This window comes from Leptonychotes weddellii, chromosome 2 (assembly GCF_054177405.1).
Source record: "Leptonychotes weddellii isolate Sample4059 chromosome 2, ASM5417740v2, whole genome shotgun sequence".
Classification (NCBI taxonomy): domain Eukaryota; kingdom Metazoa; phylum Chordata; class Mammalia; order Carnivora; family Phocidae; genus Leptonychotes; species Leptonychotes weddellii.
Genome location: NC_138370.1, coordinates 133,848,843 through 133,875,778, shown reverse-complemented (window position 1 = coordinate 133,875,778; position 26,936 = coordinate 133,848,843). Strand labels below are relative to the sequence as shown.

Sequence of the window (26,936 nt, the reverse complement as noted above, 5' to 3'; positions counted from 1 at the left end):
AAAAAGAAACAACTAATTAAAAAAAAAATTCTAGTGGACACTCGGAAGGAGTGATATGGATTTCCCCCTCATGGGTATTTGATCTCTAAATGACTTAAAATATGTATTTATCTTCTCATCTTTTTCTATATGTAATATATAGAAATAAAATAAATATACTTAAAAGTGATGTCCTCAAAAGGGATGGGTAAAATACACGCAAACATACACATATCCTTTATACTTTACCAAGGCTCTTAACTTTTAATTGTCTATATAATACCTGTAAATTTGACCTTATTGATTTATGATTATTTTGAATTGTACATGAGTAAAACTTCAGTTATATAGAGTCTTGCTTGGGTGGGGGGGTTCTTTGGGTACAGAAAAATTTCTGAAAAATTGAGGCAAACATCCACCCAATTAAAGAGTTTGCAAAACTCCAGATGTTTGACAGAATGAGGTTTATCTGAGGTGCGATTATTGCTAATTGAATAAAAACTCTTTCCACAGTTCCTTCGAAGTAGTTTTCAGTTTTCCTCAGATCTTTAGGTATTTGTGGTGGATGTTTGTCTGTGTGCAGCTTCTGCTTCTGATTTCTCATTGTTAGAATACTGGAGAACATAAAGAATGACTAAATCTTGATTGAAGGCCTCTCTGCGAGTCAAGTTCATCAGGTGTTAGTGCAGTGTGAGATTTTTTTCTTTTAAGTATATTTCCTGATTTAGGACTGTATGTTAAATTGGTCTGATTTCCAGATAGTGGAGTCTCAGATAAGGTACTTACTACTGTGTAATGTAAAGCATACCATTTTAAAGATTTCAGTATTGAAGATTTTCTGCTTGAAATCTTACAAAAAGTGGGAAAATAAAGCTTCGTGTAATGAACTACAGACAATGCAAGAATGGGCCAGAAAAAAGAGGAGAAAGCAGAGTAGCAGTGTAATGGAAATCTGATATTTGATATGTAAGCTAATCCCTTTTAGTTCTCCAGCTAGATTTTTTTTTTTTTTTTTTTTACTTGCTCAGAAGCATTTCTTTACTTCCTTCTTTCTGCTTTTGATCCCACACCCTGCCCCCTGCACAGTTGGAAAGTCCCCAGAGGACTTTGGCAGAGGTCATTTCTCAGAAGCTTTTTAAACTTTGGTTAGAATACATTCATTGATTTTTTTTTTTTTTTTTAATGACCAGAGGAATGAGGATTTTTGGAAGAAGCTTATCTGAGATGCAGCGTCTGGTTTGGCAATCCAAACTCTTTTAAACCTTTGAGAACACTTCATTAGACACCAGGTTCTCATCCTTAGTAAAACTTAGGATTCTGGCATACTGGATTTTCCTTGGAATTGATTATCAGCCGACAATTTGGCCTCATAGACATGGGAGATAAAAGTCATTTTTCTAGAACTAACAGAAACTGCATAAATGTATAAAAATCCAATCATGAGTCTGTAGAAAATATTTGGTAGTATGTGTTGGCACAAAAACTTATTCTTAAGCTATTTTCACTATATGAGATAGTTTGAGATTGAACTGTTTTTACTAGAATAGTCATGAAGGGAAGGTACGTGTTTGTGAGCTAAAAACCTGATAATTGATTGGGGCGCCTGGGTGGCTCAGTCGTTGGGCGTCTGCCTTCGGCTCAGGTCATGGTCCCAGGGTCCTGGGATCGAGCCCTGCGTCCGGCTTCCTGCTCTGCGGGAAGCCTGCTTCTTCCTCTCCCACTCCCCCTGCTTGTGTTCCCTCTTTCACTGTGTCTCTCTCTGTCAGATAAATAAATAAAATCTTAAAAAACAAAACCCTGATAATTAAGGAGAGGATAATGTTTAAAGAAAAAGACCTTTTCATATATCAGAGCTTTCATTTTTAGGCATTTTTAAAGTTCCTCATTTAAATTTTTAAAATGAAACAGAACAAGATATAAGTAATGGGGTGGTTTTCAGTGTGTTCTACCAATAAATGATTATTTAAAAGTATAGAATGTAGGCATATTTTATTATAAATGAAAGCTTGGTAACTCCTATTATAGAATTTGGAAACTATAATTAGGATGCAAATATGTGTAATTATAGGCACTTTTGAGGGGTAAATGCACAGATTAAATTGAATGATTGCTTTTTATGTTGATAACTTAAAAGCTGTTTCTCAAGCAGGGAAAGAAAAAAACTACATTGCTGAGGAAATAATCTTCCTGGACACCCAAGAGTCCTTAGGGTTAGAGTAACAGGCTGCATAGTCCTTACCCAGGAATAAGCTAAAGCATTGGTTGATTCAGTCCTAGGCTAAACTCAGAGAAAGCGGTATTTGTGTGTTTAAAAGCTTTGTGTTAGTTTTGGATACCTGGGAGAGAATAATGTCCTTGCCTTTTAGTATGTTTATAAGCTGAAGGCATATATCAGAAACAGATCCCTGGAAGAAATATCATTCAAGTGCACCACCTTAGCACATACCTGCTGGGATGAGAGTTTTGGGGTTATGTATGCCATGGACTTCTGATGAACTGATGCATTAGGACATTGCCATTTCTGTGAAGGAAGAAACAGTCTCAGTGTAATTGAATTGCAAATGAAAGGAAATAAGTAAAAGGCCTAATCTTTTATTTTGATTTTAATAAATAAAAACTCTTTTCTATGAAGACAGGGTCTTTGTATATACTTCTCTAATGCTTGATATTGCCCCGTGGCTGGTATATAGTAGACACCAATTAAGGGTTCTTCTTTTTTCCTTCCCTTTGCCTTCCCTATCCTGTCCTACCCTACTCTCTCCTGTCCTGTCCAATATATTCTCTGCTATCTTCTGCTCTCCTCTGTATGCAAGCAGGCAAACTGTCACCCTAATAATTTTTCCCTATCTTCCATTAATTATGACTTCTTTTAATATTCATCAAAACAAAATGTAAGAGGTTCAATCTTTTACAAGTAAAAATGTTGTGTATAATAAGTTTTCAAGATTATTTTGTGTTTTGGATTATCAGCAGTCCTTTTCCCCAATTAATAAACTATGAGTTTTCTATGTAGTATATATTTTTAATATCATAGATCTGTTGGCTATTCCAAAAAATACCAATTATGTTTTTCAGCAGAGGAGGGTTATGAGTAACTTATTCTAATTATCATGTTAAAGATGAAGATACTAAGGGTTAGAAAAGGTAAGGGATTTTTAATAACAGAATAAGTAGTGGGAATGTTTTCATTTTATAATTATCTTCTGGTCACACATTTTTTCCTTTCGTTCTTCTCTTCTTTTTGCTTAATTTGCTTTTCTTTTCTTACTTTTCTTTCTTCTTAAGTGTTTAAGGCTATAAATTTACTTTTAAGCACAGCTTTAGCTGCATTCCATTAAATTATGATATGCTCTGCTTTAGTTTTCCTCAGTTGAAAAATATTTTCTAATTTATTTTCTAATTTCTTTGATACATGAGATATGTATAAATGTTTTTTTAATTTCCAAATATTTGGGGATTTCCAAAAAAATTAAATTTCATTCTGTTTTGGTCATACAGTCTACTTTTATGATTTCAATTCTTTTAAATTCATTAAGGTTTGTTTTATGACCTAAGAGTCTAGCTGGAAGTTGTAGGGTGAGAGAGTAGAATTTCCAGGCAAAAATACTACAGGATTCCCACTGCTCTTATTAAAAGTAGGATAATTTTTCTGGCATAAACCCTTAAATTGATTGGATGACTGGTCAGTTTCCATAGTCCTGAAATAGTTGTTATTGTCAATTTTGTCCAGTTTTACGTTGATAGAAAATTGCACCTGAGACACCCTCCTTTATACAATGGCTTACATTCTTGGGGGCTGAAAATGATCACATGTGGAAATTTGGCACATTGAGGACTAAACTTTGCACTCTTGATTTAAAATGCACCAGAAGTTTACAGACCTGTTTGTACCTAAAGTGTTGAGGCTAATTTCATTGGAGAATGAGACCTTAGCATAACATTAGCATGGTATTCAAAGTATAAGTGTAGAGAACTGCACAGAACAGTTCTTGATACATTAACAAGCCACTCTATCTGGAATAATCAGTCTCAGGAGCCAGTCAGCAACCTCAACTTGCTGATGTGGAAATTCTGTCTGGTGGAGTAGAGTAGTGTCAAAAAATGTTCGTAATAGAAAATAATGTATTCATCCTAGAGGATCTTGAAAAACCAGACCCTGTGGAAAGCAACATGGTGTTTTGTGTATTTTTTTTTTTTTTTGCGAGAGAGAGAATGAGAGACAGAGAGCATGAGAGGGAGGAGGGTCAGAGGGAGAAGCAGACTTCCCGCTGAGCAGGGAGCCTGATGCGGGACTGTATTCTGGGACTCCAGGCTCATGACCCGAGCCGAAGGCAGTCGCTTAACCAACTGAGCCACCCAGGCGCCCTGTTTTGTGTATTAATGAGCAGAAATCATCATGGGAAAAATGAGGTCTCAGGTTATTCTGGCAGCTGTTTGCAAGGGATCTAGGAGTGGGGATAAAATGGTGCTATATGAATGAGAAGGTGCTGTTCTTGCACCTTGCAATATTCCAAGTATGGGGCCAGTGGTGACAGCCTGAAGTGGCAGGAGGCCAGACTAAGTGTGAAATGCCTTGGGATCTTGTCTAAGCACCATCACCTGATAACCATGATAATCTTTATCAGTTGCACCTTTCTAATCTGTAAAATTACTGGAAATAGAAATGAAAGACAAATTTGAATAGTCTACTGAGGAAATAACCATTATCATGTACCACCACATTATTGATAGGGAATGAAAGTAGAAGGTATTTGAAGACAACTGGTAGATTGAGAAACTGAGGGGGGTAGTTGGAAAAATGATTTGAACATCATAACTAAAGAGGTAGCATTGGAAAACCTACTTGAAGATGTGGAGATGGAATGTCATAATGCAGTTAATGTGTCTATTTACTGCCTTTTGACTCATATTTACTTATTTCATTCCAAATAGTTGGAAATGATAGATGGAAGGCTATATACTTCTTTTTACAGATAATAAAATTGTGGCACCTAATATTTAACTGTTTAGTTCTAAAAATGATTTAAGGACTCTCATAGACCAAAACAAAACAAAATATATTACCTTGCAAATAGTTCACTAATTCACTGTATTTTTTAAAAATCTCAGTTTTCACTTATCTTTTTTTAAAAAAAAACATAGCTATCATCTTAGGCTGCAAAACACCTTTTAACTGACACTAGAATGATCTTAATTTTATTTTATTTTTATTTATTTTTTAAAGATTTTATTTATTTGTCAGAGAGAGAGAGAGAGCACAAGCAGGGGGAGCAGCAGGCTTCCTGCTGAATGAGGAGCCCGATGTGGGACTCGATCCCAGACCTCAGGATCATGATTTGAGCCGAAGGCAGACCCTTAATCAACTGAGCTACCCAGGCATCCCTAGAATGATCTTTTTAATGTTTGTACAAATGAATTCTTCATTGCTTCCTGAACCTTTATTGGAAAGTTCAGTAGGAGATGTAACATAAATATAATTAATGCCTCACAGACCAAGACAATAAAATATATTTTCATCTTAATTCCAGACTAATTTTTACTTTGATTTCCTGGAATCTCATTTAAATATTAGAATGCCAAGGTACCTTCAAAAAATAATCAGTGTTACAAAATTCTGAGATGATTATTCCCGAAAGAATTCATTTACAGAAAATTACTGTTTATCATTATAAACATCCTCTTTTCAAATATGGACAGTGATAGTCAATATAATGCTGTTTGAGAAGCTGGAGGGTATAGACTGAATTTGGATTACTTGTATTGACATTCTGGCTTTGCCACTCAATGTCTCAGAATATTTATTTGTAAAATAAACAAGGTAATGTTCATACTAACCTCAGAGGAATTTTATAAGGTAAAATGAGAATATAAAGTCCTTGAAACCTTAAAAAAATTTAAGGTTAATGGGAATATAAAATATTCAAAAATATGAAGTGTTTAACATTTAAAAATAATACAAAAAGTCTCTGAAGAATATAGTCAGTTTCTTTCTCTCTCTTTCATTCTTTTCTCACCCCTCAACCACAAGGTAAGGATAAACTCTGTGAATGCTGTTTTTGTCTGTTTAGTTCACTCCTGAATCCATAGCACCTAGAACTGTGCCTGGGCACAGAGTATATATTTGGTGAATGAATGAATGTTGCTCTACTTTTTAAACTTGCTGTCTCATGACTAGAAAATTTGTTTTGAACATTTTTCTTTATTATGTATTCCCTTTTTTTAGTTGGTGAATCAATTCTTATAATTTTATTTTCCGTTTTTGCTGTCTTATATATCTGCTTGTTTACAAGTTTTTTTCTAAAGGATGGATTAATTTAACTTTTAATTTTTAATTAAAGCAATCTAGTATTCAGGTATTTCCATCTGATTTGCGAAGCGTGGCAATAACTGCTAGTGAATTTCTTTTTATGTCACTTTTGAATGGTGCTGAAAATATGAAGATATAAACACACCAAATTTTCTATCCTTTCTGAGTGTTTCCTTCGAAGTAGTCAAATTATTCAAATAATTATTCTAATAGCTCCTTTTAAGAATCCCTTTTAGAGCAAGTTTACTAATAGGAAAAGAAATTCAGGCTAACACTTTATGCTGATAGAAGAGTGTCACTTGATATGATACCTTTTCTTCCCTTCTGTTTGGTTTTCAATTCCCTTTAGCCAGGTATTCCCCTTTTCCTTCTCTGTGATTTACCTCTGACCTGGTCTCCTTCCACTTAGAAAGCTGTGACCCTGTGTAAGCTTGTTCTTCTGTCTGACTTGTCGGCTCTCTGAGTTGTCTACTAACTCTGAAGTGCCTGAAGGGGCAATAATTGGATGAAGTGTTGAGACACTGAATAGCCAAATTGTAAATTGAAGATTCTCTGATCTTCTGAGCAAAAGGAAAATGGACCTATAAAGATAGTTATGCTAACAAACTCAAAGACACATAATGGTGCATTTTTGTTCTTGGTCTCAATTTATGTGAGACCAATACAGACAGTTTCCAATAAATACTTAAAATTTTTTTAAACTAAAAAGACAATGTTTTGTTTACCCAGTCAGCATTTTTGAGGTCCTGTTAAATGCTTGGTTCTTTAGGGCGGGGTGATACCAACTGAAGAAGTAGTCACAGTCTCTGTTCTGAAGCAATTCACATTACAATGTATGGGTTCAGCCATATAGAAGAATATACACAGGGGTATGGGAGCATCAGGGAACATAGGGTTGGTTCTGTCTGTGGGGTCGTCTGTTTGGTGCTGTTAGGGAGAACTTTGTGGAATAAGTCATGTTTAGATATCAGAATTTATTTCCTAATTGGGAGAAACAAAATCTACCGAGTAAGGATAATTCTAGGAGAGGCTGTGCTATCACTACCCATGATTGTTCAGACATGTAAAATATTTGTAAGATTGGACGGGCTTAGGGCGCCTGGGTGGCTCAGTCGTTAAGCGTCTGCCTTCGGCTCAGGTCATGATCCCGGGGTCCTGGGATCGAGCCCCGTATCGGGCTCCCTGCTCCGCGGGAAGCCTGTTTCTCCCACTCCCCCTGCTTGTGTTCCCTCTCTCGCTGTGTCTCTCTCTGTCAAATAAATAGGGGTGCCTGGGTGGCTCAGTCGTTAAGCGTCTGCCTTCGGCTCAGGTCATGATCCCGCGGTCCTGGGATCGAGCCCCGCATCGCGCTCCCTGCTCAGCGGGGAGCCTGCTTCTCCCTCTCCCACTCCCCCTGCTTGTGTTCCCTCTCTCGCTGTGTCTCTCTCTGTCAAATAAATAAATAAAATCTTAAAAAAAAAAAAAAAAAGGATGGGCTTATTCTTCAAAAACTGGGAAACAATACCTTATGTGTACAGCCAAGAAATTGCCAAAAAATTGCTCTCAGTTGCCTGTTCAAGTAGTCAGGCATACCATTCAGATATGGAATGAATTGCTCTTGTGGTACAAAACCTCACTAATTGAGCATATATGGGTGGCTACTCACTAGGAAAAATATAGCTTAAAAAACTCAAACAAAATATAATGCTTTTATTAGTGAATATTTTTACACTAATTTGTTTTCAAATATATCTGATGGTAATCAGTAGTGATTCTATAAAGGAGAACTTAATTTTAATTTTATGCTAATGAGTTTCTGCATATATCTAATTCCTTATCCATTTGAGGACAATATTATAGAATAGGTACTAGATTTTGTCATTGTTTTGGCACATATATGATTACTTAACGTTTTGCTAATAGCATACTACTACGAATAGCATAATAAATACCAAGTTTCATAATAATTAACTAATGCAGCTGATGCTCCTATAAAGCACATTTTAAATAGACTCACTACTTTTTTAAACTTTCTAGTTTAAAACCTGATATGACCAGTGCAGAGCCATTAGAAAACATTGAAATCCCAAAGAAACTTCTTTGAAGGATATTACTCTTTTTTTTCCCCCTTTTTGGTAAAATGTCTGACATGTTGATATTAGTTTAATAATAAAAATAGAAAATATTATGGCAATTTAAAGAAAATGAAGACTAGCAATCATCCCTGTAAATATACCACTTAAGTAAACTCTTTGTTTATTTCTTTCTATTATATTTTTCCTTTCTATTATTTTTAAAATATGAATTTGTTTAAATTATTGTAATCATCATCTCTACATAAATACACAGAGAGCATATTTGCATATATGATTAAGTGGCAAGATATATATTAAGGTGTTTCTCAATTTTTTTTCCACAGCAGTTCTTTTTTTTTTATTTTTGATTTTTATTGTTATGTTAATCACCATACATTACATCATTAGTTTTTGATGTAGTGTTCCATGATTCATTGCGTATAACACCCAGTGCTCCATGCAGTATGTGCCCTCTTTGATACCCATCACCAGGCTAACACAGCAGTTCTAATGGTAAAAGTGATTAAACACATCCCAGGATCTTATTAGAAGTATCTGTTGCAGGGGCTCCTGGGTGGCACAGTGAGTTAAGTGTTGGACTCTTGATTTCAGCTCAGGTCCTGATCTCAAGGTCCTGGGATTGAGCCTGGAGTCGGGAGGCCGTCCCCGCCCTCAGCGGGGAGTCTGCTTGAGGATACTCTCCCTCAGCCTCTGCCCCTCCCCCTGCCCATGCGCGTGCTCTCTTTCTTGCTCTCTCTCTCCAAAATAAATACTTCAATCTTTTAAAAAATAAAAATAAAAGAAGATGTAAGTTTTTAAAATAAGTTCTATGAGGGCGCCTGGGTGGCTCAGTTGGTTAAGCGACTGCCTTCGGCTCAGGTCATGATCCTGGAGTCCCGGGATCGAGTCCCACATCTGGCTCCCTGCTCGGCAGGGAGTCTGCTTCTCCCTCTGACCCTCCTCCCTCTCCTGCTCTCTGTCTCTCATTCTCTCTCTCTCAAATAAAATCTTAAAAAAAAAAAAAATTTAAAATAAGTTCTATGAGCTCTAAGAAATTTTCTGGTTTCTAGCAATGGACACTTTTTTTTTTTAAGATTTATTAATTTGAGAGGGAGAGAGCATGAGCAGGAAGAGCAGAGGGAGACAGAAACAATCTCAAGCAGACTCTCCACTGAGCACGGAGCCAGTCCTGGGGCTTGATCCCAGGACACTGAGATCATGACCTGACTGAAATCAAGAGTCAGTCACTTAACCCAGTGAACCACCCAGGTGTCCCTTGCATCTTTTTTAAATTAGGAAGATATTTAAATTCCCATATCTAATTATTCCCAGTGAGTGATACAGTAAATTAGATGGTTGAAGAAGATGTGTCAGAGGTAAATAGAATTTCATTTTTTATACCATGGTTCTGCTGCTATACCCCAAGCATTGTGGGAAAAAAGGCACTTGACCAATAAAAAGAAATAAATGATTATACCCAAATAGTCCTAAAAGTATAACCATAAAGTATTATTTTTTTCTCATCATCTAATGTATTTTTTTTACAGAAATGTTTAAATGTTCTGTAAATCGGAGGAAAAGAACATGGACTTTTAGCTACTGAAGAGCAAATTAAGGTAACTATTAGATAATTTTTGCCAATCATAATTGTTAGTAATTTCAAAGTGTATTTAATATGTTTCCATTCAAGTTAGTATATGTTTTCATGAGGATCATATTGAAAATTGTTTAATGAGTTACTTAAATGTAATTCTGTATATTTTTGGGAAAATAAAATTGACATTTCTTGTAGACAAATAAATTTACATATTTAAATTTACATATTTGTCTACAAGAATTGTCAATTTTATTTTCCCAAAAATATACAGAATTCCATTTAAGGAGGTATACTCTAGGTAGATGAACAATAAATGTGTTATTAACAATAATTTACATTCCACATATTAATAAATGATTTGCATCTTCTTCAGCAAATCATTTGAAGGCAAGTAGGTCTTTATATTAATCAACCAACAGTAAAATTGGAATTTCCTATGTTCTTGAAGTTACCATGTTAATTTCTGTCAAGTGACTTTGTAATATCTAGAATGTACATTATTATAAATATACAGCTTAAAAGTAGAAATACCAGTTTTCTTATTCACATTAAATCATGTTCATTTAATTTTGAGTTGTTGATTTAATGGTATGTATTATAAATTATTATAAATCTATTTTAAAAGATTCTGTACTTTTTACTTGGAGAGTACTGAGTAATTTAAGACTATAAAAATATTGCACTCACCTTTGTAGGCAATAAAATTTCCAATTGATATTCCTTCTTTTAGATATTTTTGCCTTAATTTCTTTGCCACTGCTTTCTTCAGCACATTCATTCACATAGGCGAACGTTGTTTCCTATTTCCCACAGTAGATATGATTGAATCTACTTTATATGTATTTACTAGCTTATGTATACATTAACATATAAATTTTGCAGACGCTCTTTTACTATGTTGAATATGAAATGGGTTTTTGGTACTTAGTGATATAAATTAGTTAAATAAACAAAAACAGCCTGATTCAATTGTCTTTTTCAAAAAATTCAGCCATGCAAGGCTGAGATATGCTTGCTCTGGAGAAGTTAAATGCTGGTGGGAAAGATATGAAACTCTATAGAAATTACTGTATACATTTTATAAGAGTCACTGGCAAACTGTTAGGGAAACAAAAGTGGGAGCAAGTCACTTTTGCTGGAGGCTCTTGAAATCCTCATAGAAGTTATGAAATTCACTGCGGGGCTGTTGAGGCAGAGAAGGTGAGGTCATGCATTCTAAGCTAACAGAAGAGCTTATGAAAGGGTACACAAAGGAACAAGGAATGGCCATTGAAAGATTGATATTTCTAATGTTGCTGAAGGATTACTCATGCAGTGGGACAGTGTTAGGAGATGAATCTGGAAAAGTAGGTTTGGAGCAGCCATGCAAGGATCATGTTTGCTGGACTAGAGCTTAATTTTCCAGCCAAGATGTCTCCAGAGTGCTTAAGGGTATTTGTAGGGTTGTGGGAAGAAAATTTCAGAACCTCTCCTTGATACTCATTTTCATCACAAAATATAGGGAGGAATTAAGACCTTATAATGTTTAACATAATGACTGCTACAGGCACCCAAATATGAAGTTTTTAGAGGATTCATGGGGGTTTTTACAGTGTTAAATGATTAACAGTGTTTGTTCCATTGTTGTTTTTTTTTTTTTTAAAGATTTTATTTATTTATTCATGAGAGACAGAGAGAGAGAGAGAGAGAGAGGCAGAGGGAGAAGCAGGCTCCCAAGAAGCAGGAAGCCCGATGAGGGACTCGATCCCAGGACCCTGGGATCATGACCTGAGCCGAAGGCAGACGCCTAACCATCTGAGCCACTCAGGCGCCCTGTTCCATTGTTTTTTAATTGTGATATAATTTTTATACCATTAATCCACTCTTTTAAAAAGTATACAATTTAGTATTTTTTGGTATATTCACAAAGTTGTGTAACATCACTATTATCTAATCCAGAACATTTTTATCTAGATTATACCCATGAGCATTTACTCACTTTTGCCTCTTTGCCCTGTTCCCTGGCTACAGCTAATATACTTTCAGCTTCTACGGATTTACCATAAAAAATGGAATCATACAATACGTGGCTTTTTGTACCTACCCTCTTCACAATGTTGTCGAGTTTTACCCTTGTTCTGTGAATCAGGACATAATTTTTTTATGTCTGAATAATATTCCACTTTATGGACATACCACATTTTGTTTATCCATTTATTAGTTGATGGACATTGGGGTTTTTTTAATACTTTTCGTCTATTATGAATAATGGCTGCTATGAACGTTTATGTACAAGTTTTTATGTAAGCATATGTATTCATTTCTCTTGGATATATACCGGTGGTAGAATATATGGTAACTGAATATTTTACCTTTTTAGGAACTAACAAACTGCTTTCCAAAGGGGCTGCACCATTTCACATTCTCACCAGACATGTGTCTTGGTTTCACCCTATCCTTGCCAAAAGTTATTGGAATTTTGATTATAGCCATCCTAATGGAAGTCAGGTTGTATCTCACAGGATTTTGATGGCAGTGATTGTTTTTAAGAATATTTTAGTGTACCGATATTACATGAGTTTGGATAAGTGCATTAACTGAATTAATGTCAATTTTTAACTAGACTACTCATATTTAGACAATTGATTTTAGAAGTGTTAAATAAAGATTACAAATTGAAGAGTATTTGATTACTACATGCCCAAATAAATAACAACAACAGCAACAAAAAATGGTGGGGCGCCTGGGTGGCTCAGTTGGTTAAGCATCTGATTCTTGATTTTGGCTCAGGTCATGATCTCAGTCATGAAATTGAGCCCTACATCAGGCTCTGTGCTCAGCACGGAGTCAGTTTAAGATTCATTCCCTCTCCCTCTGCCCCTTCCCCACCTGCTTGCACTCTCCCTCTCCCTCCCTCTCCAAAAAAGAAAATAAATAAATTAAAAAATAACAAAAAATAGCAGAGCTGATATTTTCTTTACTTGTATTATGGGATATTTTTTTCTGATTTATTATTTAATGTAAACATTAATAATCTATTTAGAGTTATTACAGATAGCTAAAAACTAAAATAATCAAGAAGACTATAAAATAAGGATTGGTCTCTTATAAATGATTAAACTTGTCCTAAGAACAAATTTGTCTTCACTATAAGTTAATGGTAGAACACAGCAACATGCATACAAGACTCAATAACATCTGGAGCACAAATAACCAGGTTTTTTAGCAGTGTTTAAAGTCATGTTCAATCTAATCATTTACAAATTTTCACTGAACTTTGATAGATGTTTAGAAGCCTTATTTGAGATTTCCTGCAGAGGAGGAATAAAATCATTGGAGAAAGCCTAGAACTTTCTGCTGTGTTCAAAATGGCTAAAATCACACATGAAAAATTATATGGCAACAATAAAAATGTATTACTTTCTCAGTAAATACTATTGGAAGATGATATTAAAAATACTGCTTTTATCAAAAAAGTATTCAAACAAATTATGTTGCATGAAAGATTCACTTTATTTTTCTTTAAGATTTTATTTATTTATTTGACAGAGAAAAAGAGAGAGAGAGCACAAGCAGGGGGGAGTGGGAGAGGGAGAAGCAGGCTCCCTGCTCAGCAGGGAGCCAGGTGCGGGGCTCCATCCCAGGATCCTGGGTTCATGACCTGAGCCGAAGGCAGATGCTTAACCGACTGAGCCACCCAGGTGTCCCTGAAAGATTTACTTTAAACTTTGTGTATTTCCATATCAATTTATGTAAATTTATATTTGCTAGATTTTTTAAAAAAATCAGGATTATTTATGCATAATTCATATATAGTAAAATCACTCTTTTTAATGCCCAATTCTGTTTTGACAAACACATAAGGCTGTGTAAGTACCACCAAAATCAAGATAGAGAATATATCTGCCATCCCTGGAAGTTCCCACTTCCCACCACTATAGCCCTGAGAACCTCTAGCTTCATTCTATTTTAGTAATGAAATATAAAACCAGTCCTGAGAGAAAGCAGAGCAAAGAGGTCAAGTTTTAGAGACAGACACTATATATGACCTTGGAGGTGTTGCTTATCCTCTCTGGACTTCAATTTCCTTATTTTTAATATGGGGTTAATAAAATTATGTACTGTATATCATTTAAAATAGAGCTACGCATAAGTAAGCACTTAGAAACACTAAGTGCTTGGTAAAATAAACTATAATTTTTTGAACCTCAAAGGAAGGATGTACTGGAGAAAATACATTTTCCACAGTAAATGACTTCTGAATGGATTTTTATCCATTAAAAATATCCATCCAATAAAAAGTATTTTATCCATTCAATAAACAATAATTTATTTATTTATTTGACACAGAGAGAGAGAAAGTGCACAAGCTGGGGGAGGGTTAGAGGGAAAAAGGAGAGAATCTCAAGCAGACTCCATGCTGAGCACAGAGCCCGACATGGGGCTCGATTTCACCACTCTGAGATCATGACCTGAGCTGTAATTAAGAGTCAGATGCTTAACTGACTGAGCCACCCAGGTGTACCTCTTTGAATGGATTTAACCACAAAATGTCAAATCAAAGTTTTCAAAATAATTAAAAATAAATAAAGTAATAAATAACAATAAGGACCTTTCATAAATGTCACTTTCAGAAAGCTTTTGCTTAATAGCTCTATTCTTCCGATTCCTTGGGCATAAATCCCTGGAGTGAATCTTGAGTTTTCTTTTGTACACGTTGCACATCCATCAGCACATACTATCTGACCACTTCTGAACATCTCCTTGGCTATTATCTTGATCCAGATTACAGTCCCCTGTTGCCTAAAGAATTACAATAGCCTTCACTTTTCCTTGCTACATCATTTTCCCTGTACATCACTCAAGCCTGTTCCATTTTCAGTCTCCTCTGCATTCCAGCTATCCTGGCTTCATTGCCATTTGCTGAATACACTAACCCGTTCTACTTGGGATCCTTAGCCTTTTGGTTCCTCACCCAATCACCATTCTCTCCATGCTTCTTTCCTAGGCTTTAAATTTCCTTTTCTCATGGCAGCCTTCCCTCAACATCATATTTAAAATTGAAATTGCCAGTGGGTACCCCTCTGCATTCCTCTCCTGCTTTATTTTTCTCCTGACATATTATCACAGTACACACAATTTTGTTTATTGTTTCTTCCCATTAGTTAATATATTCTAAATATTTTCTCTTTATAGCATGCTTTTAGTTTCTATTTTTAAGTGTCTTTTGTATTGGACAACAGACCTTGATCATGGATATTAGAAAGGTTTGGGTATTAGAAAGGTAGACAATGTGGGTCACTGCAGCTACAGGCAGGAGGATTATCTGGGAAATATATGAAATAACTCAGGTAAGGTGATGAAGACTTGGTTTAAGGCAACAACCCTGGGGATTGAGTGGTAGTAATACCTTTGAGACTATTTAGAAGGTAAATTTACAGGTCTTAGTGACTGACTGCATTTTAGTAGTGGGGGTTGAAGTCTCAGTAGGACGAGACTGAGGTTTGAAATGGCAACCTAATGGCTGGTGGCACCATTTACTCAGCTTTACAGAGCAGGGTTCTTTCTTTGTGTGTGTTTTTTTTAACAATAATAATGTTTTTTTTTTACAGAAATAACATCCACAGCTAGGTGTTAATTTTTATCTCTAGATAGGAGTGATCTCTACTAATATAACACCTTGAACCAAGAATCATTACTTGTCTAATTTTTTTACCATTTGTTCATAGAAAGTAAAAAAAAAAATTTTTTTTGGTTTGGTATGAAATTACATTTTCTAATTAATTTCAAAACCAGTCAAAGTACAGGATATAAAAACTGGCCATGGGCAGAGTAAAAGCACATTAATTATTCAGACAGTCATTCCTGCATATTCCATTCTTGGAGATATAGTGGCTGTCAGAATCTGTCAGCTGTAGAGTTAGTGCCCTTCAAAATTTACATGCATAAATGGTGACCTTTGGAAAATTTGCATAAAGATAAGTCTGGCATTCAAATGATAGCTGCCAGTCAGTTGAGCAAAGCAAAATTGTCAACCACTACTTAAACCACAGAATGGGCCATGAAGCAGTAAACAAAAAATGGAGTACATACAAAGCAACAAGTAGGACTTTTTTCACCAAAAATGAAAATAAAACTTTTTAAAAAGATTTTATTTATTTATTTGAGAGAGAGCGCGAGCATGAATGGGGTGAGGGGCAGAGGGAGAAGCAGGCTCTCCACTGAGCAGGGAGCCTGATGCGGGGCTCCATCCCTGGACTCTGGGATCATGACGCTAGCCGAAGGCAGACGCTAAACTGACTGAGCCACCCAGGGGCCCCAAACCTTTTTAATAGAGTTTTACAAAGGCTAAATGAGTTATAACAAATAACTTAATATCTTTGGATCAGTATTTTCAGTAAACATAGTTTTATTCACTAAACATTTTTGTTAAAACTTTTATATCTTAAAAGTACTTAATTAAGTTTTAATCATTTAAAAATGTTAGAATTTACATTGTAAAACTGAAGCATACTCATAGAAAATTTAGAAAATATTTCAGAGAGAGAATATTAGTATTACCTATAGTCCCATACCCAGAGGAAACCATGGTCAATATTTTAGTGTATATTCATAGTTATCTTTTAAATAAACAAATATACATACACGTATATGAGGATAAAAAACATGTTTAACTACCTTTTTAATGTCATCTTACTACATTTTGCTTATTATAAGTACTACTGAGATACATATTTATGTACATCTTTTTGTTTAATATAAGTGATTATTCCCTCAAATAGATTTTTCGTAGTAGAATTACTAAGTCCTAGGGTATGACTCTTTTTTTTTAAGACTTTTGGTATGTTTGGTTAAAATTTCCTTTCAACTTCTACTTTTATAAGATGTCAGTTTACTTGTATCCTCATCTTCTTCCTTTAATTAGTTTTAAATGTTGTATTTTAAATGTCTGATAAAAGCTTGACATTTAGGAAATTAAAACCTATGTAAGGCAGAAAAATAATTATGAATTAAAAATTCATTTTTTTTCTTTGATTATTGTTATAAATTTCAGTTTCTGTATAAAGTACCATCTCATCACTTACTTCACCCATCAGCCTAAACCTAAAACATTTACATTTCAGAACAGTGCTGAATACCTAAAACTAAAAGAAAAAGTAGTACAAACAAAATTTTAAAACTTTGAGCATTTAAAATAATTATACATAAATTGTGTGATAAGAGAGACTGGCGATCAGAGCAAATAAAATTCATTCTTCATCTCCTGTCTTTTTTTTGTAGTCTCTGCCTGTTTTAAACACCATGCCTTTTCCTGCTGTGGTAAACAAAGTAGTGACCACCGTAATTTTGGAATGCAAACAGAACTCCTTCAGTTTTTTCATCTTGAAATACCTGAACATGTTCTTTAATTCAGTACTTTAAAGATAAAACAAAAAGACTAGTTGAGAATGAATAGCATGGTGTATATACAGCTTTTTACTTATGTAGTTAACCTTGAATATGGGTGATATGTGAAAAGTACTAGTCCAGTCAAATCTCTACAAGGATTGTGATGTTCGTGTTCTGTTATTTCCTATTTTTTTATGAATAAACCCTGAATTAGGAGTGGCCTGGACAGAATCTTGTGTTCTGATCCTTGTACTTTATCAGATTTTCATCTAAAACTGTTTACCACTGCCATTAAAAGATGGTAGTGAAAAAATATTATGGTGGTTCAAAAAAATCGCTCATTTCTGCCTGAATCAGGGATGCTATATTGAAAAGAGAGATCTGCTCTATGCTATAAATATTTATAGATTGGGATTTTGTGCCACAGCTAAAAGCTAAAAAACATTTCATTATTAGCTATTTACTTTTTTATTTTTCAGGAGAATGATTTGTTTATGATTTTTTAAATTAGGCATATACATTTAAAACTTTTTATTGAGTACATATGTTTAAAATTAACCATTGTAAATATGTGAGGAGTTTTAACAAATGTATATACATATGCAACCATGTCTGTTATTTATCTGTATATCAGTCTCTCCAGCTGTCTATCTATGCTTATAGGTTTTTGTTTGTTTTGTATTCTGTGTGCAATTCTTTGAGATCTAAGACTTGTATAGAATTGTGTTTTCATCACTATAAGTCAGGTGCAATATAGTTTTATAACCTAAAAATTTTCTTGTGCTGTCTCTTTGTAGTCATTCCCTGCTTCCATCTGTAACCCCTAGCAACTGCTAATCTGTTCTTTATTCCATAATACTTCAGTCCATATTTTTAGCTTTTTTGGAATGTCATGTAAGTGAATCATACAGTGAGTAGTCTTTTAAGACTGCTTTCACTTTTCATAATGCCTTTGAGAATCATCCTTGTTTTTTGAGTGTATCAATAATTTATTTCTTCTTTATGGCTGGGCAGTATTCTACTATATGGATGTCTCACAGTTCCTTTATCCACCTGTTGAAGAACATTTGGATTATTTCTAGTTTTTGGTGAAAATAATGTTACTATAAACATTCATATTTTGTGTGAGTATGTGTGTACACAAATTTTCATTTCTCTGAGGTAAATAAGAGTTGGATTGCTGGGTCACCTGGTTAAGTACATATATATGATTTTTAAATTATTTCTGTGTTTTATTTTGTCTTACTGGATTTTGTTCCTGTTTCTATCTTATTTCTATTTTAAGTGCTATTGTTATTACTTAAATTGGTGGTGTACAGAAATTTGTCTTCTTCTAGTGCTAAGTTATTAATTTTTTTAATACTAGTTTATATTATCCAAGTGGAAAATACTGCTTTTAAGATTTTTCCTTCCATGATATTTTTTACTTTTCTTTAGGAGTGTGTCTTGTTTTCTTTAGTAAATTATCCTAAAGCAACTAACCACAAAAAACTAAAGCTTAACTTTTTCTGCACTGGATGCAATATTCAACTGTTTTATTCTAACTAAAACTTATGTGCTTTTTACATAGAAAAGACCCTCATGAGAAAATAGTTTATAGTAAGTAATAACAAATTTGGTCATCTGGGGTTGAAGACCCAGCAGATTAGTAGTACCAAATTATACAAGAATAGCAATACTAAAAACTAACCATGAATTTTGACATTGTGTATTAAGGGTTGAGACCACATAACCACTAAAAGTCATTCATAAAAATTTTAGTAAATATAGCAGGCTGGATAATTATATGTCAGAGCATAGTTTCTGTATGTATCTAAGAGCCTTTGAGTTATACACGTTTTACAATTGTGGTTCCTATTAGGAAGAACTCTGGATCAGGTTACCTTTACTCTAGGCCTGGTCTTGCCATTAACTTGCTATGAGACCCAGGGAACATCATATAATCTCTCTGGATTGTAGTATTCTCATTTGTCCAATTAGTGAGGGCAGCACTAGATTAAAAAAATAGGATGCTGCAATTCTGTGATGATCTTGGATCATTGAGAAGAAAAAGTTAGTTTGTATGTATGTTTAATATACTTTGTCAGAAGGCAAGGATACATACAATACATTTTTAAAAACTTCAAAAAGTATGTACAATTTAAAAAACAGTTTTGGTGTGTGTGTTTTAAAAGATTTTATTTATTTGAGAGAGAGAGAGAGAGCATGAGCAGAGGGAGAGGGAGAATCAGACTCCATGCTGAGTGGGGAGTTGGACACAGAGCTTGATCCCAGGACCCCGGGATCATGACCTGAGCCGAAGGCAGAACCGATTGAGCTACCCAGGTGCCCCCAGATTTGGTGTCTTGAAAAAAATCCAATAAGTATTCCAGAAAGCTTGAATATTATAGAATTATTAATTTCCCTGTTTTTCAAAATTTTAATAATTTAAAAAATTCTGGATTTTTTTATATTAAGTAAATATGAGTAAATGTAAATTCATATTCTTATTTTTTAGAATTACATGATTGTGTTGAGAGTTGTATTTGAAATTCTCGAATTTCTAAAAAAGTGTCAATAGAAATTTGATTATTGCCTCCCTTAATTATGAAACATAGGCTTCAGAATAAATTCTCAATCTTTTCTGAGTAAATATGCATTTTCTGAAATAAAGCTTAAATACTCAAAAGAAGGGGAGACTGATATTAAAAATATCATCTTTGGTTGCATATGCGTAGTGCAGAAAAACTACTACTTCATGAAGTAACATTTCAAAGGCTAAGGAATGTCATAAATCTTGAAGAGGAATGAAGATTAAAACACATTAATTTTAATTTCTTTTTAAAGTCATTTATTTAGTACATAGTATATTAGTATCTGCTGCATATAAGACCTCTGCTGTATTCTGGAGTGATAATGCTGTCCTAACCTAAAGAAAATCAGAAGTCTAGCTGAGGATACAGAAACATGTACAACTAGCTACATTACAATATGCTAAGTACTATAGTAAAGCATGAGAAGAGGAAGCAATTAATTCTGAATAAAAGGCCTTGGGAAAGCTTTGCAGAACTGGTTGCATATGAGAGGATTTTATTACTGAGAACAGAGAATGGGCATTCTAAGAGAATGGTCATGACAATGCCAGAATACTCATTAGAGACTAAGGAATATTCTGTTCTGGAGGATTATGATTTTCCAGAGTGATAGAATATTAGGTAAAGATACTTAAGAGGAAATTGAAGGATGTAGGAAGAGACCCTTTTTATATTATTTATTTTTTTTTTGAAAGATTTTATTTATTTATTCATGAGAGACAGAGAGAGAGACAGAGGCAGAGGGAGAAGCAGGCTCCCCGCGGCGCAGGGAGCCCGATGCGGGACTCGATCCCAGGACCCTGGGATCATGACCTGAGCCGAAGGCAGACGCTTAACCGACTGAGCCACCCAGGCGTCCCAACCCTTTTTATATTATTATATATTTAGTAGAGACCTAATTGTAAAGTATTATTGGGATACTGTTGTTTTAAAGAGCAACAGGTCTTGGAAGTGTGAGAGATGCATTAAAGGTGGGGTAAAACAATTAGATAAAAAAACATTGCATGGAGGCTACAGCGACAGGTACAGTATTCTGTAAACTGTTGGCAAATAGCTGAGGTCTCAGCACTGATGAAAGTTCAAATGATGAACTCCCTTCCCTGCACTTTTATAGAACCCTTTGAAATATGTACCTTTAGAATTTATTCAGCCCAGGGGAACCACATTTTTTCCTTCTTTAAAACATAAATTTTACACTTAAATAAAACTTTCTTTTATATCTTTCCAATCCATGTAATATATAGTATATACATTTTTTTTCTTGAGTCCTAAAATGTGTTAGTGGAAGAGAATTTAATTGCTTAAGGAAAAAAAAAAGAAACAAATAAATTGGATTTCTTGGTTTGGCTTAGTGCTGCCTTCAATGTTCTGAGGACAATAATGCAATTAGCTAAAATGTTTATCCACAAAATTTAATTCCTGGGGAGTAACTTCTCAAATTGCCTCTTACAAGTGTAATGGAAGCAAGCAGTTGTTTGCTGGGTTTGTTGCCAAAAATTGTGAATGACTAGATTTTTATAAAACTTGGTGGTGATGCATGTGTAATCATATAAACTCTCCATTGTAAATTTGAAGAAACTGAATTTTATAGACAAACACTTTTTGTTATATTGTGTCTCAGAGTTCTCAGCCATGAGTGGAGAAATCTTTGGTATTATTAACTCTTTCACACATTAAGGTTTTCATAGATTTCTTTTTCATTTCAATTTAATTTCATTCCTGATTAAATGCACTGAATTAGCAGTATTTTTTGATTGTTTATGAATAATCTATTGATAAATATTTGAAAGTGAAGGTTTGACATTTATTCTCAGCATATATAAATATCCAAAGAAAATGAATGCTTATCACTATACATTTATCAGTAAATATTGTACAGTGATTCTCTCTGATACCGCCTTTGAAAAGAATTGATAATAGGAAAAGAGCAGAAGAAGTGTGTTATAAAAGCTGAGTATATAGCTTCTGAAAAATTATCCTTGGGCAAAAGGCTATATAGATCATTTCTAGTAAGTTTGCTTCACTGTACTGGACTATTTCTTTTTTTTTAAAGATTTTTTTTTATTTATTTGAGAGAGAGAGAGAGAGCACATGAGAGGGGGTAGGGTCAGAGGGAGAAGCAGACTCCCCGCTGAGCAGGGAGCCCGATGCAGAACTCGATCCTAGGACTCCAGGATTATGACCTGAGCCAAAGACAGTCGCTTAACCAACTGAGCCACCCAAGCGCCCTAGACTATTTCTTAGCCACAGGTAAAACATCTACTTGGCTAATCATATACAATAAATAGAAAAAAAATATGAAGATTACAACAGGTTATTAAATCCATTCAGCAAAATACCACAACAAATTAAAGCTTTCATTTAAAAAATAACCAGTTGCAACCCACTTGAAATAGATAAGGAATGGTAAGATAGCAGAAGAAGTTTTGACTGGCATGGACTTTAGTTAGAATGCCAAACAATAAATTTAATACTGTCAAAAATTTGGAAAATATTGATATGTAGGAGAATAACCCAACTGTTTGGGAAGAATAACACTAATAGGTTTTTTTAATCCCATTTTCTGAGAGAGCACATTGTGCTCATGCTAATACACAAACAAGGAATAATGAACTAATGGAGTCTCCATGAAACTATTCACCATAGATTGAAGACCACATCTGAATCAAGATACATATTTCAAATTGCATTTACAATAGCCTGTTTAGCTAAAAAGGGAAAGGATTTATTTGTGAAGTGCTACCTAGATTGTGCATTTCACCCAAATGCTTGACACATTTTCTGTACATATATGATATCCAGTAACAAAATTCTTTTAACTTCAGCTGTAGCAGAAAGTGAATTTTTAACAAGGTTTAAAATTAATAACATTAGGCTGCCATTAATGGTATTAAAGATGTGAATTTACTATCCTTGATAATGCCCTACATCAACCCAAATTTGGTATTTTAAAGCTTTTATGGGAATACACATACATCATGTTACACTGAACACATTTGTTATGTTATTCCGGAAGGAGAGATTCCTGTTTTGACTTACACTGGAAAATTATTGCCAACTTGATGGATTTGAACTGAGGTTTTGAGTATTTTATCATTTGAAGCACCTTGATCTCTGACAATGTGGGGTACAGGTATACAGCAAGAGTAACCAGCAACTTTGGTCTCTCCCATTCACTGCCTTCTCTGTCACTCCAAATAACTCATCCAAGAGGAAAAGGTTTATTGTTGTTATATTAATGTACAATGCACTTACTATGGACGTACTATAAACTCATGTATTTTCCCATTAATAAATTCATGTATAAGTTGATCCCAATAACATATATTTGGATAGAACTTTGTTTTTTTTTTGATACATTCAAATTCATATCATTGGGTATCAAGTATGTCCTATGCATTGTGGAACAAATGTTAGTGTAATTTATTTAATCATTTATTAATATAGTAAGGAAGATATTATTACTGTTGCTACTGAGAGGAATGGAAATTTGATTTAGTAGAATAAAGATTTATATTTCATTATTAATTTTCAATATGTTAAAATTATAAAATAATACATAATAATGCAGTTTATAGTTCATTTTTATTTTTTTATTTTTTAAAGATTTTATTTATTTAACACAGAAAGAGAGAGAGAGACAGAGTGCACACAAGCAGGGGGAGCCTTAGAGGGAGTGGCAGGCAGAGGGAGAAGCAGGCTCCCCAGCTGAGTCAAGAGCCAGATGTGGGGCTCAGTCCTAGGACTCTGGGATCATGACCTGAGCCGAAGGCAGATGCTTAACTGACTGAGTCACCCAGGCAACCCTCTAGTTCATTTTTATAGAAAATGTAATCGAATCATTACATCATCATGTAGCAATTATTACAAAATTAGAAAAGTTAGGACTTCTAATCACAGACCTTTTCTTTGTTGCATATTAATATAGCCTGTCCCCCCCACCCCGCCCCTTAACACTTTTGCTGTCTTCTCACAAAAGTTTTTGAATTTCAAAAAAAATTTACAAAAGACGTTATTCAGGAACAGGACGGATGTAACTAATGCAGAGTTACCCACCATTATTGTGGTCTGCCTAGCATTAGATACCCATAGTCAAAAAGATACCCAAAAGGGAAGTGGGGCAAATGTTAGGATATAAAAATATGAAAGCACATAATCTCCGGAGGTCCTGATTTTTAAAACCCCTAGAGACCACCTTAATCCTCCAGAGAACTGTGTTTTTCACAGCGTCTTTTTACCTCTCAATTTCTGGTTAGCTCTTATCTATGTCCTCACCAACTTTTCCTCCCTGTTTTGCACCACAGAGCTAGAATGGCAGTGTTTCTAATGCTGGTTGAGATTAGTCCTGTTTTGTTTCTTGTATTTTCTTAGTGCTACATATAAGTAGCTATCTTGGGAAAATTTGAATAACCATAGGAGTTGCTAATCTCCCATAAAAAATTTAAAAATAGTAATTGGTCTTTGCAGGCTCCTAAGTGGTATATTGGATCTCTTTAAGAATCCTTTTTTTCAAAGAAGAAGTTTTAAGTTTATATTAAAGATTCTCCTTCTTATCTGTATTTTACTGCAAAGATGTTTTGAGTGTGTAGTTGTAGAAATGGAATACAGGATTAATGAATTGGTCAGTGGAGCACCATTACCACACCATACTTTTTCTAATTTTTAATTTACTTTTTATTTTTTTAAAAGATTTTATTTATTTGACAGAGAGAGGGACAGCGAGAGAGGGAACACAAGGCAGGGGGCAGTGGGAGAGGGAGAAGCAGGCTTCCTGCAGAGTAGGGAGCCCGATGTGGGGCTCGATTCCAGGACCTTGGGATCATGACCCGAGCCAAAGACAGACATTTAACTGACTGAGCCACCCAGTCACCCCACCACACCATATTTTGGACTTTGTAAGTAGATTCTCTGTTGAAATTTCTGGAGTAAACCATTCTTCATAATATCTTAGACTTCTTTGTCACATCCAATAGCCTGAATGATGAAACAACAGCATGATGTTAGTTTTGATGTATTTTTTTTTTAAAGATTTTATTTATTTATTTGAGAGAGAGAGAATGAGAGACAGCACGAGAGGGAAGAGGGCAGAGGGAGAAGCAGACCCCCTGCTGAGCAGGGAGCCCGATGCGGGACTCGATCCCGGGACTCCAGGATCATGACCTGAGCCGAAGGCAGTCGCTTAACCAACTGAGCCACCCAGATGCCCAGTTTTGATGTATTTTACCTTGAGAAAAAAAATCATTGAACAATGTTTTACAGAAACTACAATCCTGAAAATTTCTCAATGCCCTTTGTTGATATGTCCAGGAATTAAAATTAAGGAATAGTTGAAGTAGTTTATTAATGAACAAACAGCCTTTGAAACTCTAAAGATAGAAATTATGAGGATTTTAGCTTTAAATTTTGGATTTTGATTGATTGAAAATACCCATTTTAGTAGCCCTTTATTAGATAATCCTGGGGTGAGAATTATTAGCCTGGAAATATATTGACAGTAAATGGCACCATAGTTCAACCTGAATAATGTAATTTTTTTATTGAGATTAGTTAATCTTTTTTCTCATCTTTTAATACTTCAAGCATGGTAAAGAATTTCATATTTAAAGTCTTCATTCAGACTTGTTCAGCAAGTTTAATTTATGATAATCCTATCAATATTAATCTGATTCACTATTACATAGTAAAATAATATCTTTACTGTGCCTTTTCTTACTGATCACTATCTTTTTGGCTTCCTCTGTACACTTTTATTCTCCAGCTCCATTTAGGGAGTCCTTGATACAGAATTTTTTTTTTTTTTTAGTAACTTTTCATGTTCGCCTTACTTGGTATACTCCTGAAATATGAACTTACATATTCAAAGGATCTTGCAAAAATCTAGTGTTTATTTATGTAACTGTATCAGATTTGATGTAGAGAACATGTAAATAAAGGAATCCTCTCTTTCTTCTCCTCTTCTCTTTTGCATGTTCCTTTTTTTCCTTCCATAACTCTCTCCCTAACCCTGTCCCCCTCTGCACATTCCCTACACCAGTCCTTTTCTCTCCTTCATTTTTTTTTGCGGAAAAGGAAAGAATAACTTATACTAGGCTAACTTAAATTTATTCACATATTCTAATGGGAAATAAAAGTTCTGAATGGGCCATTTATAGGAGAGGACAATCCTTTACTTGTATGTAGAAAGTATACGGAAATAGAAATTGTCCATATTCAGACATTACTAAAATTATTATTTATTCAAATGTCAAAATGGTATTCGAAGTAAAAATTGCTTAATAGCCAGATCTTTACTAATAAATAAATAACATTAAATGGACTATGTGAAACTAATGAATAGAGATGATTTTTAAAATATTTTTCACATTAGGAATTAATATTGATTGATAAAGGGCACTGCTGACTAATTTAGCACTGACTTTGAAAGTGCATTATGTGGCTTATGATATAATCATAAAAGCAGATTATTTCCAGTATAAAATCAAATTTTTAAAAGATGTAAATCATATATTAGACAATGTATAACAAAATTATTAGTTTATCCCTAGTTCATTTTTTTGGGTTAATTTCATTAATTTTCAAGATCTATTTTATAAATACTATAGATACTTTATATTCTTAAGGTATTTAGGTTTGTCATTAAAAGTAGAAAACGGTTGGCAACTAATAATTGAAATGTCACTCTTGTGTAGTGAATGAATGAAAATGCTAAATGAGTACTTCAAGCAATTAGTACTGGTTCTGTTACTGGATATATTAAGGATATCATTTACCTTCATTGGGCCTCAATTTCTACTTTAAAATTTGAGAGCATTGGACTTAATGACTAAGATATCCTCCTGACTCTAAATGTTTAATATTTAAAATCTTCCTTCTTGCTGTGTAAACTTAAATCTTTCCTTTGGGATTCTAGGAGTGGGGAGGAACGTCATTCATGTTTGCTCTTATATATGATAAGTTAGACAAGCAGCTCAGTCAGAATGACAGAGTGTAATTTCCAGATTTAAAATGTTATGTTGACTAATGCAGTAAATTTATGCTTAGTTATAAGCATAGGCGAT

The 26,936-nt window shown here is 34.3% G+C and overlaps 1 protein-coding gene across 1 annotated transcript in view; it reads left to right on the top strand.

Annotated features, from left to right (window-relative positions):
• Positions 1-26,936, top strand: part of ADGRL3 (adhesion G protein-coupled receptor L3) — a 777,343-nt gene that overhangs the window by 163,717 nt on the left and 586,690 nt on the right. Inside the window, exon 2 of the mRNA XM_081813155.1 lies at positions 9,888-9,956. The gene's annotated coding sequence lies outside the window, so the exon portion shown is untranslated. The remainder of the gene's footprint in view (positions 1-9,887; positions 9,957-26,936) is intronic.